Source organism: Macaca nemestrina, chromosome 8, assembly GCF_043159975.1.
Source record: "Macaca nemestrina isolate mMacNem1 chromosome 8, mMacNem.hap1, whole genome shotgun sequence".
NCBI classification, from domain to species: domain Eukaryota; kingdom Metazoa; phylum Chordata; class Mammalia; order Primates; family Cercopithecidae; genus Macaca; species Macaca nemestrina.
In genome coordinates this window covers 16,260,202-16,272,788 of record NC_092132.1, presented here as the reverse complement: position 1 = coordinate 16,272,788, position 12,587 = coordinate 16,260,202, and the positions used below count along the sequence as shown (strand labels likewise).

Below are 12,587 nucleotides of genomic sequence, written 5' to 3'. Positions count from 1 at the left end.
TTGAGGATCAGAGTTTTTAAAGATAATTTGATGGGTTGGGGCTTGGGGGACCAGTGAGTCAGGAGTGCTGATTGGTCAGGTCGAAGATGAAATCACAGGGAGTCGGAGCTGTCCTCTTGCACTAAGTTAGTTCCTGGATGGGGGCCACAAGATGAGATGAGCCAGTTTATCAATCTGGGTGGTGCCAGCTGATCCATCCAGTGCAGGGTCTAAAAATATCTCAAGCACTGATCTTAGGATTTACAAATAGTGATGTCATCCTCAGGAGCAATTTGGGGAGGGTTAGAATCTTATAGCCTCCAACTGCATGACTCCTAAACCATAATTTCTAATCTGTTGATTGATTTGTTAGCCCTGCAAAGGCAGTCTAGTCCCCAGGCAAGAAGGGGTTTATTTTGGGAAAGGGCTGTTACCATCTTTGTTTCAAACTATAAACTAAAATGAAGTTCCTCCCAAAGTTAGTTCAGCCTATGCCCAGGAACGAACAAGGACAGCTTGGAGGTTAGAAGCAAGATGGAGTTAGTTAGATCAGATCTCTTTCAGTCTCAGTTATAATTTTGCAATGACAGTATCAGTTGTGCTTGGAATATTTATTTTATTTCTACCTCCTCTTTTTCCTTCTTCTCCTTCATTTCTTTTGTATAGACTTACCCTAAATAGATAATGCTGCTCCGAAGCCTTTGATTTCACTCATTTTTTCTCCTTTTGAATTATATCCTTGCAATAAACTTTCAGTAGTGGGATTACTGGTAAAAATAAGTATCTGTAGAATTAAATTTTCATTTGAAGCATTCAGTGGCTCTCCCTACTCCTTCATCCTTCCATGATCCCAACACCCTACATATTGTTATTTATTATTATTTAGTCTCAAAAAAATTCTTCTGCCAATGTTTTCAAATGTAGAACCAGTGAGGTATTAACCTTAACAAGCAAAATATCACTAGATGAAAGAGTGGAAAATGGTAGAAACAAAAATTTGAAATTTGCCATGAATACTAGGAACTTCTCTACTTGCCCTCTCCCCCTTGGCTCATTTCATTCCCCGGGATTTATCTGATTCTCCTTCAAAGTGTTGAAGGAAATTCATGTCCACATCCAATTTTCTGAATGATCTTCTTATAGCCTATTTTTGGATAAACAAATTTAAACCCAAAGGAAGCATTTCAGTGTTTCTTTGATTTTCTTGACTTACTAGGGTGAAAAGGTTTTTTTTTTTTCTCCAATAAAGAAATATTTTATGTCAAGTCTGAAGTAATGACAAAAATAACATTGGAACTATCAAAGAAAAATATGTTAAAATAATTGATAATGAGCCTGTCCCTTCTATCTTGGCATGATCTCCCAAATGTGTGCCTTTCTCTTCACTTTCACTACCTAAATAAGGCTCTCCTCTCATGAGACTATTATAGTAATGTTCTCTTCTATGTTCTCTTTGTCCTCAGTTGTTCAAGATCTAATAATGCTACAAAGTCCAACCACCTGTCTTCCTAAAAATCCTATCTGATTACGGTACTCTTCTGCATGAGAAATACACTGGCCCTTCAGGGTCTACAACATAGGCAGGCTAGGCACGGTGGCTCATGCCTGTAATCCCAGGACTTTGGGAGGTTGAAGTGGGAGGATGGTTTGAGCCCAGGAGCTCAAGACTAGCCTGGGTGACATAGTGAGACCTTATCTCTAATAAATAAATAAACAAATAAATACATAAATAAATATATATATTACAAGCAGGCTCTTATGATCTAGAACCCACCTATATCCTCTGCCACATCTCCCACACTTCTCTCTCATCAACCCCTTCAACAACTTCACAGAAATACTTACCTGTTCTAAAGAAACATGTGTATACAATGCATGTTCCAAAATAGCTTGCTAATGAACTACTTAGAGAGACTTGGGTGACTTGTTAAAAACTGAAGCTCCCAACCAAACTCCAGATAACTTGAATCAAAACCTTTAGGCTTAGAGATTAAGATTTTATTCTGTAACAAGTCCTCCAGACAATTCACTTATATTTAATTTGGAAACCACCAGATAAGCTGACTTGTGTTTTGGAATGCCACTTTCTCACTTCTGACAAATTTTATGTCATTATTTAAGATCTCATTTAAACTTTACCTTCTGTTGCACATTTTAAAAATAGGATAGAGCTCATGGTAAATGTTCTTTTAAAAGAAACACACAAGAGAACACAGGAAATTTTTGGAGGTGATAGATATAGTTAGTGCTGTGACTGTTGTAATGATATCACAGATGTATGCCTATGTCCAAATTCATCAAAATATATTAATTAAGTATATGTTTTCTATGTCATTATACCTCAACGAAGCTTAAAATAATAAATACATTTTACCTCTTTTGGAAAGACTTTTCTAGTACAGCAAATACCAAATCACCTTCTTACTCTTTTCTCAGAACACTCTATCATTACACCTTTATTATCCTACTGGATAATATGATACCTAATATGTAATTAGATAATAGAACAGCATATTGCTGTTCTATTCTTGCTTCCCCCTACTTTTTTTTTGTTCTGTAAGAATTCACTCTAAAATGCCCTCTAGGTCAATATGTGTTCAAGAACAGTGGGCAGAAAGTCAAATGAGTTCTGCTGAAGAGTTACCACATGACCAGCTCTGATCTAGACATTACGGAGAAAGCTCAGGACGTTTAAGGGTGAAGCAGCCCCTACCCTTAAGGCATATGTAAGTGCCTTAGAAAAGCAGTGTCCCATTCTCCTTCTGGGTGTTGCCCTAAGCCCTATGTTCACTTCTGTCACGGCACATACTACCAGTTTACTGCACGTATATGATTCCTTGGATGACTCTCTGAGAGAAACTTATGAAGCAAAAGTTTCTCAAGGGCAGGACCTGAATAATTCCAAAACCCATTTAGTGTTATCTTGAGCTAATTAGTTAAGCTACCGTGCCTCAGTTTCCTCTTTGGCAAAATTGGAATCACAGTAGAAATATGTGCCAAGTTTTTGTCAGTATTAAATGGTAAATGGCATATTTCTTTGCACATAATAAACAGTGAGTAAATGTTGGCAATTATTAGCCATATGACTAGCATTTTCTTCCTGAGGGGTTCCCTAAGTCTTCTTTGTGGTCAGTCATCTGATTTCTGAATGCTGATGTGTTGCTGGAACTCCAATACTCAGGCAGTGCTGCTAGATCCATCTTCAGGCATCTGTAAGATCCAGTAAGATCCCAAAACTACCCCTTCCCTTCCCCTTCAGTCCCATGCAGCCTCTAGAGTATGATTAAGTCTTGCTGAGTTAAGACAAAAGTGCTCCGTACACAGCGCTGTGTAAACATAAGATATTGCTATTATTTCCCTCCTTGATTGGGCTTTAAATTCCTTGTTAGCAGAGAACATTGTGCCACATACACTCAACCTATTCCTTTTGACTTCAGGAACACAAACGATGGACCATAAAGTGCACCTGAGAAGAAGCGAGCATAAAGTCTTCTGCGCTAAACTGTGAACTTTTCTAGAATAGCATAGATCATGCTAAGAAAACAAGAACTAACTCGTGTTGAAGGCTTAAGGGTTGCCCTTTGGTTTACTGAGGAAGTCCTGCTCTATATCTGTCCAAAGACTTGAAACTGCTTCTAAATTAACTGTCTTCTTCAGATCACACATAATATGCTCTCTGTATAACTCTAAGGTTTAAACTTTTTTCTCACTGTGGTTCAAAAAATTATTTAACATTTATACAAGGCATATCACTTAACCTTGCCATGAAAAAGTTGCCATATCTAAAACAAACGGGTGTAAAATACATCCTCTCAGGTCAGGATGCAAAATTCCTTATCAATAGTAGCCAGAGCCTCAACTACAAGGTAAGGAAAGAAAAAAGACCCAAAGAGCTTCAAATGAATGTCCTATATCTCTGAAAGTGCATAGAGATAAGAGTATTTCTCACACAGGACTTATTTCATTGCTTACTGTTAGTCTTATTTTTGCACTACCATAATCTGCTTGCATTTTGTGAATTCTATAAGGACAGTAAGCCTGCCTCATTTACATTTTAACCCCTTGAAGAGACTTAATAGCACAGTATATTCTGCTTTAGGGACTATCAATAAATATGCACTTAAAGAAAGACCATGACCAAATGCAAACATTCTTGAGACAGTAAAGTAACCATCAAGATTCAGCAGAAATTAACTTTGGCTTTGGATCCTTATCATAGGCACAACTATCATCAAACTATCATCAGTCATATACGTTAGAATTAAATGAGCAACTTTAGGTGGAAATGCATATATAGTATGTGGTTCATAAATAAGCTTTTATCAGTGCTAGTGTCTTTATTCTTTTCTTTCTTTCTGTACTCCCTTTTTCCTGCCGTCTCTTCTCACACTTTTTGCCCTTCCTCTTTTTTTTCTTTATCCCTCTGAAAAACATTGGCCAAAGACCCCGTGAAAGGTATATAAGCCTTTTAGTGGCAGGGACGGAGAGAAATCAGGAGACCAGTTGCAAAGGCACTATTGAGGGTTTATTCAGGGTAGGTATAAAATAAGTTAGAAAGAGGCCCCTGACAAAAATACCAAGGTATGGAAATTGACAGATTCTTCCCATTTAATTTTTTCATATCTAGCATCATATTTTCCTCTGCTTGTAAAGAGTAGCTCAGTTTTCCAATGCTTCCCATGACTGCAGGGCAGTAGAGGACAACGGTTAAGGTGACCCTGCAGATCAGGTCAAAGGGGTTGCCTTATTACTTGAGACACATACCCTCCCACTTTTATTTCCCCCACTAAAGGATTTAAAGTACTTTCCTTTTATAACTAATACTTCCAAATTTCTCCATTCTACTCATTGATTCACTGCTGCAACCTTCCTGTGAGTGTTTGATCATCTATTAACAAATTATGTATTTTTGTGTAAAACACCTTCCTGAGAAACACCTCAAGGGGCAAAGTAGAATTTTGAGCCCTTTTTTATCTCCAAATAGAATTTAAGCAATATTCTTAGCCCACTCACTGCCTTGTCACGACAAAGAGCCACGGCACCAAAGAGGTATCTCATAATCATCCGCACAAATTGAAAGTAAAACTGCTTCAGACTTTGAGCGTGAGGTAGGAATTATTCATGTACATTTCATGTACTTTCTGAGGAAATGCCAAAGAAGAAGGAGGACCAGGGAAATCAGAGACTGAGAAGGATAAATTATTACAGAAAGAGTAATTCTGAGAATTAAAGGAGGAACTAAGATGCTAAGAGAGTTTATGGACAACCTTCAATTGTTCATCAGGTATTTGGTAAATTCAGGCCATTGAGAGAAAACTAAGAACAAGAGCTTGCACTGCAGACTGTCTTCCGAACTGTTATACCAATTCATATTTGTATGAAATTAGTAATTACTTATCATCTGCATGACTTTTTAACCTTCTACATAAAATAAGAATAATAATAGAGCCAATCTTGTGGGGTTATTGGGAAGCTTAAATGCATTTGTGCATGCAAACATATGTACAAAATTGCTTGCCATGCAATACTATGTGTCAGATGTAATATTAGTGTTATTAACATTTTCCAGAATTGTTGTAAGACAAAGAGAACATATTTTATGAAAAAAAGGAGGATAGAGGATTTTAAACTTTAGTTGATATGATCCCATTCTTTTTTCTTCTCCTCACTCTATCCTTTATTCATGGCTCACACTTTACTGCTGGATTTAAAAAACAAAGGAGGAGTCAGATGAATGCATTGGCATTTTCCAACATTGCTAATCGCCATGGACATTCACTTCCTTCACCCCAACACATACTTGCACAGAACCCAATATGTATATTGATAATTTCCTCTATGCCAAGTATTTTTATTTGTATTAGCTACCTTATTTAGTATTTACAGCAATCCAGTAAAGGAGGCATTGTCTTCACCACTTAAGAGATAATGACCCTGTGTCAGAGAGGTGAAAGATCCTGCCCAAATTTAACCAGCTATATACAGCAGAATTGAAATTTCACCCCAGGTCTCTTGTGTGAACTTCAGAGCCTTTGCTCCCTCTGGCATATGATGCCCTAGGATGACTCTTACGGTTCTGGCTCTCTAGGTCCTTCTATGTATAAACTGCAGGCGTCAATGCTCTAGAAATAGGCCATCTATCAGCTGGTGCCATCTGTAAGGCTGTGTCTCAGTGAGCAATGCTCAGTTCCAGTTGAGAAATTCCAATTCTGCAAACTCATTAGCTCTTCTTTTCCGGTACTTGCCACACCCCAGAACTGCTTCCATAGAGCTCCACCTAGTGCCCCAGGGTGGGGCGAGGCAGCAGGGGTGGGGACTACCAACAAAGGTGAGACTTCTACTAGGTTCTTTCTCAGCAACCCTCCTGGTGGTACTCAGTGTCAGAAATATTGGAGGACAGGGCAGCCTGAGAGAGGAAGGCTGTGACTCTGCTACCCCTGATAACTCCAAATTTTCTCAGCCCTGGAAGAAAACAATCTCTTTTAGATTCACAAATTATACATCTTGTTACCCAAATCAGCTTTCTTTCTCACCCTCCCACCTTCTTTTTTTTTCATTTATCTGCCTTTTCTCATGTTGTCTCCTCCTGGAAAACCCTGCGTATCTTTAAGTCTGACTAGTACTACTCATCACTCCAGAGTCCCTGAACCTGAAGATTGTGCTAGGTGGTGCTACTCTGTGCTCACGGGCACTCACTGCTTCCTCTGTGATTACATATCATTTAATATCGGAATTATCTGTTTAGATGTGTGCCTTACCTATCAGATTATAATTTCATGAGGGCCAACATTTCGTCCCACTTATTTTTTCCAACTTTTTATTTTGAAAAATTGCAAATTGATCACACAGTTTAATGCAAATACCATTTATTTTTGTACCACCAGCTTTTGCCAGTGTCTAGAATATATGAGGTTCTCATCAAGTGAAGTGAATGAGGATTATAGGCTTTTAGGTATGGAAGGTGGCTTAGAAGGAGAATGTAATCCCTCTTATCACACAGATACAGAAATTGAGACCCAGGGAATTCACAGTCTTCACCATTTACATGGCATATATTGGCTGGGGAGAAATAGGAGGACTAACGGATGAAAAACTCCTTGCTGCCCCATTTTCTGTACCATCGCTTTTATTGTAAGGCAAACAGAGAATGTGCAGGGCCATGTCACAGGCATATTATTATACGGACTTGCAGTCGGGGGGGGCACTTTTCTTCTGACCTCTGCCACTAAGTAGCTAGCTATTTGACTTGGGGCAAAGCCCCTTATCTGCTCTGAGCATCTGACCTCCAATAAGTATTCCATTATATGTCTTAGCTACTTCATAGCTTCTTATGGAAATTCAGATTACAAAATCTCATTAGAAAATATTTGTAAAAAGTATATGAAAACATGAATATAGACGCAAAAACTCATTGACAAAATATTAGTAAATGGAATCTAACAATGGATTAAAAATTACCCAGTATGACCAAATAGGATCTATTCCAACTATGCAAGTTAGTTCAACATTTGAAAATAAAATAGTGAAAATAATGGCATCAAGAGGCTGCGAAAAATTATGTCATCATAATAGATGGAGAAAAAAATTTATTCAGTGACATTCAAACAGCCACTTAGGATAAAAATGCTCAGAAAACTAGAAATAAAGGAGGACTTCAACTTGACAAAGAACATCTACAAAAAAACCTACAGCTAATATCATATTTAATGGTGATAAACTAGAAACATTCCCTTAAAATCAAGAACAAGACTAGGATGTCCCCTCTTAGCACTCCCATTCAATACTGTACTGCAAGTCCCAGCTAATGCAATAAGAAGAAAATAAACAAATAAACAATAAAACAACAATACATACAATATAGCAATAACAATGTAATAATAATAACATTAAAATAACAAAAATAACTGACTGAGAAAGAAATAAAACTATCTTTATTTGCAGATGACATAATTGTTTATGTAGAAAAATCCCAAAGAATCAACTATAACAACACAAAAAAGAAATTCTAGAAACTAGTAAGCTATTATAGCAAGATTATAGGATACAGGGTTAATATACAAAAGTCAGTTGCTTTCCTATAAACCAACTAAGAAAAAAAGGAATTTGAAATAAAAAAATACATTACCATTTACATTAGCACCCAATAAAATGAAATACTTAGGTATAAATTTAACAAAATATGTACAAGATATATATGAGGGAAACTACAAAATTCTGACGAAAGATAACAAAGAACTAACTAAACAAAAATTTATGTTTGTGGAAAGATTCAATGTTGTTAAGATGTCAGTTTTTCCCAAATTGATGTGTAGATTCAATGCAATCCCAAGCAAAATCCCAGCAGGTTATTTTGTGGAGATCGGTAAACTGATTGCAGAGTTTATATGGTGAGGTAAATGATCCAGAAGCCCACACAATCGTGAAGAAGAACAAAGCCAGAGGACTGACACGACCTAACTTCAAGATTTCCCATAAAAATACAGTGATTAAGCCACTGTGATATTGGTAAAATAAAAGACAAATTGATCTATGGAACAGAATGGAAACCCTGAAATAGACCCACATGGGTACAGTCAACTGATCTTTGACAAAAGAGGAAAGGCAGTTCAATGGAGAAAGAATATCCTTTTCAACAGATGGTACTAAAACAACTGGGCATCCATATGCCAAAAAAATAAATTTAGATGCAGACATTTTATATTTCATAAAAATTAATTCAAGTGGATCATAGATCTTTCTAAATGTAAAATATAAATTATAAAATTTCTAGAAGATAATATAGAAAGGAATTTAAGACAATCTTGGGTTTGGTGATGACTGTTTAGATACAACACCCAAAATCATGACCCATGAATGAAAAAAAATTATTAAGTTGGACTTCATTAAAATTAAAAGTGTCTTCTCTGTGACATACACTTTTAAGAGAACAAAAAGCCACAGACTGAGATGAAATATTTGCAAATCACATATCTAATAAAGGAATTGTATCAGAAATATACAAAGAACTCCTAAAATTCAACAATAGTGAAACAAACAACCCAATTAAAAATTTGACAATAGACTTCAAGAGATACCACACCAAAGATATACAGAAGGTGAGTAAGCATATGTAAAGATCTTCAATATAACATGTAATTAGAGAATTGCAAATTAAAACAGCAGTGAGATGCCATTGTATCACTATCAGAACAGCTAAAATCAAAGATATTGACAATACCAAATACCTGTGAGAATATGGAGCAACAGGAACTCTCATTCATTGCTGGTGGGGAAACAAATTTTGGGAAACAGATTAGCTGTTTCTTACAAAGCTAAACATAAGCTTATCATATGCTGTCATTGCTTTCCTAGATATTTACCTAAATGACTTAAAAACCTAGTGCACACAAAAACCTGTACATGAATGCTTATAGCAGCTTTATTAATAGTTATCAAAAATTGAAAGCAACTAAAATGTCCTTCAAAAGGTGAGCAGGTAAACAAACTGTGGTACATCCATACAATGGAATATTATTCAGTGATTTAAAAGGAATGAAGTAACTCTTATACATATTGTCAAATCAAAGAAGTTAGTCTGGAAAACCTACATACTATGTGATTCCGAGTGCATAACATTCTGAAAAAGAAAACAGGAAAGGAATGTGATTTTTCCATTGCAGCCTGACTTACTCATGCTCATCCATTCTTAATATTTTGCTTACATAAGTAAAGCAATATAATATCATGATTTGCTAATCATTCACCTAAGCCTTAATGTTAATATTTGTTAAGTAGTTTTACATTCAAGAGCATGAGGAACATTATGTATATCTTTAAAATAATGCTTTCATTGGTTTTAGTAATAAGTTTATGCAGAAAACAAATGAGAAAGTATTCCTACCTGTTTTCTATTTTCTGAAAGAATTTGTGTAAGATTCATACTGCTTTTTCTAATGTATTATATTTAATGTATAATTGACCATTAAAACCATCTGGGTCCACAGTTGTGTGTGTGAGTGTGTACGTCTCTATGTGTGTGTAATTCTTTTACGGACGTAAGGTTACTCAGGTTTTCTGTTTCATTATTTGTCAGTTTTGATTAGTTGTATTTGCCAAGGTATTAGTCCATTTCCTCTTAATTGTCAAATTTGTTGCTACAGTTATTAAATAATAATCTTATTCTGTTAATATCTAGAGGATCTATAGTTATAGCCCCTCTTTCATTCCAATATTTTTTATCTTTATCAGTTAGCTAACTTTTTATCATTTTTAGTGATTTCTTTAAAGATTCAAATCTTACTTTTTCCTCTATTATTTTGTTTTTTATTTGATTTATGCTCATATTTACTTATTTATTTTTACTTACTTAGAGTTTATTTTGCTTTTATTTTCCCCTACAAGCTCCACCACCCAGGTTCACGCCATTCTCCTGCCTCAGCCTCTCCAGTAGCTGGGACTACAGGCGCCCGCCACCACGCCCGGCTAATTTTTTGTATTTTTAGTAGAGAAGGAGTTTCACCATGTTAGCCAGGATGGTCTCGATTTCCTGACCCCATGATCCGCCCACCTCGGCATCCCAAAGTCCTGGAATTACAGGCGTGAGCCACCGCGCCTGGCCTATTTTCCCTTAATTTCTAAGGGTGGGACCTTTGCTCATTGTTTTATTTTTAAATTTTAGTTCGTTTTTTATTTTTACAGATGGGGCCTCACTAAGTTGCACAGGCTTGTCTTAAACTCCTGGGCTCAAGCAATCCTACCATCTAGGTCTCCCAAAGTGCTGGGGTTAAGGTGTGAGTCACCACACTTAGCATCTATATTTTAGACTTTACCCTTCTAATATATGGACTTATATTTGTCAACTTCTTACTATTCTTTATTGTCATCCTTCATACTTTAGTATATTTTCTTTATAATTTGTATTATTTTCATTGTGCTTTTTTCTTTGGTAGATTATTTGGAATTGTTTTGTTTAATTTTCAGATATTTGGGGTATCCTAAGTATCTTATTGTTAGTGACTTCAAATTGCATTACATTGTACTCAAATAATATGACTGCATTTTTTTTACATTTACTGAGACTTGTGATCAAGTATGTGTTCTTTCTTGATGAACACACATTGTGCATCTAGGTGAGGCGTTGTGTTCTACAGGTCCTAATTAGGTTGTACTTGATAGTGCTATTCAGATCATTTATGCATTTACTAATTTTTCTTTTCTAGTTGTGTTATCCATTGCTGAGAGTAAAGTATTAACATTTTCTTTTTTGTTTATGGAATTGTTTATTTATCCCAGGAATTCTATCAATATTTGCTTCAGGTATTTTGAGACTGTTATTTCGGGTATAGTTGTGATTATGATGACTCATAGGTTGCCCCTTTTGTCATTTTGAAATGATTTTCTTTATCTCTGTTATAATTCCTACATTATAACTCTTTTCCTAGTTTATGTATTGTTAATATAGTTACCCCAGCCTCCTCATGCTTACTTTGTAATAATTATAAATTGTCCTGAATCAAATTACTCTAAGATTTAGTGACTTAAAGCAACATTTATCATCTTGCAGTTCTGTGGGTCAGGGAGCAGGAAGCAGATTAGTTGAGTGATTCTGCTTCAGGATCTCTCATGAGGTTGCAACAAAGCTGTTGGTCAATAATGCAGCCATCTCGACCTCCTGACCTGGTGATCTGCCCACCTTGGCCTCCCAAAGTGCTGGGATTACAGGCGTGAGCCACCACACCCAGCCTTGAATACTTTTTTAGGATTTAATTGTAATGTATTTATTGGATTTTTAACTTTACCTTGTTACATAACTTTTAGTGATTGCTCTAAAGATTAGCATGTGTATTCTTAACATTTCACATTCTACCTAATGTTAGTATAGTTCTACTTGATATAAAATGTAGAAATCCTGCAACTTCCTTTTTGTTCTATGTGCTATAGTTGTCATTAACATATATACATATATTATAATACCAACAACAAAATGTTATAAGTTTGCTTTACATAGTCATAAGTAAATTAAATCATTTAATGGGAAAATGAAATCATCTTTAATTTTAACGCAGATATTTACTGCTTCCAATGCCCTTCATTCATTTTTGAACAACTAAGTTTTTATGTCATATTATTTCTTTTCAGCCTAAAAAGCTTCCTTTTGTGTTCTTGGTAGTGCATCTTTGCTGCTTACAAACTCCTTTTATTTTCCTTTATCTGAAAATACCTTTATTCTGCTATCTCTTAGTGTTTATGGTTTCTGATGAGACCTCTGTATTAAAAATAAAATGTTTTGTTTTTCTCTGGCTGTTTGTAAGATTTTCTCTTTATATGTGGTTTTCAACATTTTGACTTAAAAAAAATTTAAAAAACCAAAAACAACAACAAAGCTGATTTAAATCATAAACTAAAACCAGATGTAAGCTACTAGGGTACATCTATGAAGCTGGCGTTCACAGTGATCTAGCTCAACTGACTGCATTGGGAACATCTACCTCCCAATCTACTGGGCAAAACACATGGTAAGAACTGTGATTACCAATGTGTTTGTGGTTTGTCTTTTCTAAGCGAAGTTACCCTTAATATGAAACACATAAAAGAGGAGTATCATCGAAGAAGGCTTAGACCTTAGATTC

The 12,587-nt window shown here is 35.7% G+C and overlaps 1 long non-coding RNA gene across 2 annotated transcripts in view; it reads right to left on the bottom strand.

The window, feature by feature from the left end:
• LOC105492802 (uncharacterized) overlaps positions 1-12,587 on the bottom strand; it is a 323,274-nt gene that overhangs the window by 117,161 nt on the left and 193,526 nt on the right. For both annotated transcript variants that reach the window (XR_011606739.1, XR_011606738.1), the window contains exon 4: positions 9,204-9,241. This is a non-coding gene — a long non-coding RNA (uncharacterized lncRNA). The remainder of the gene's footprint in view (positions 1-9,203; positions 9,242-12,587) is intronic.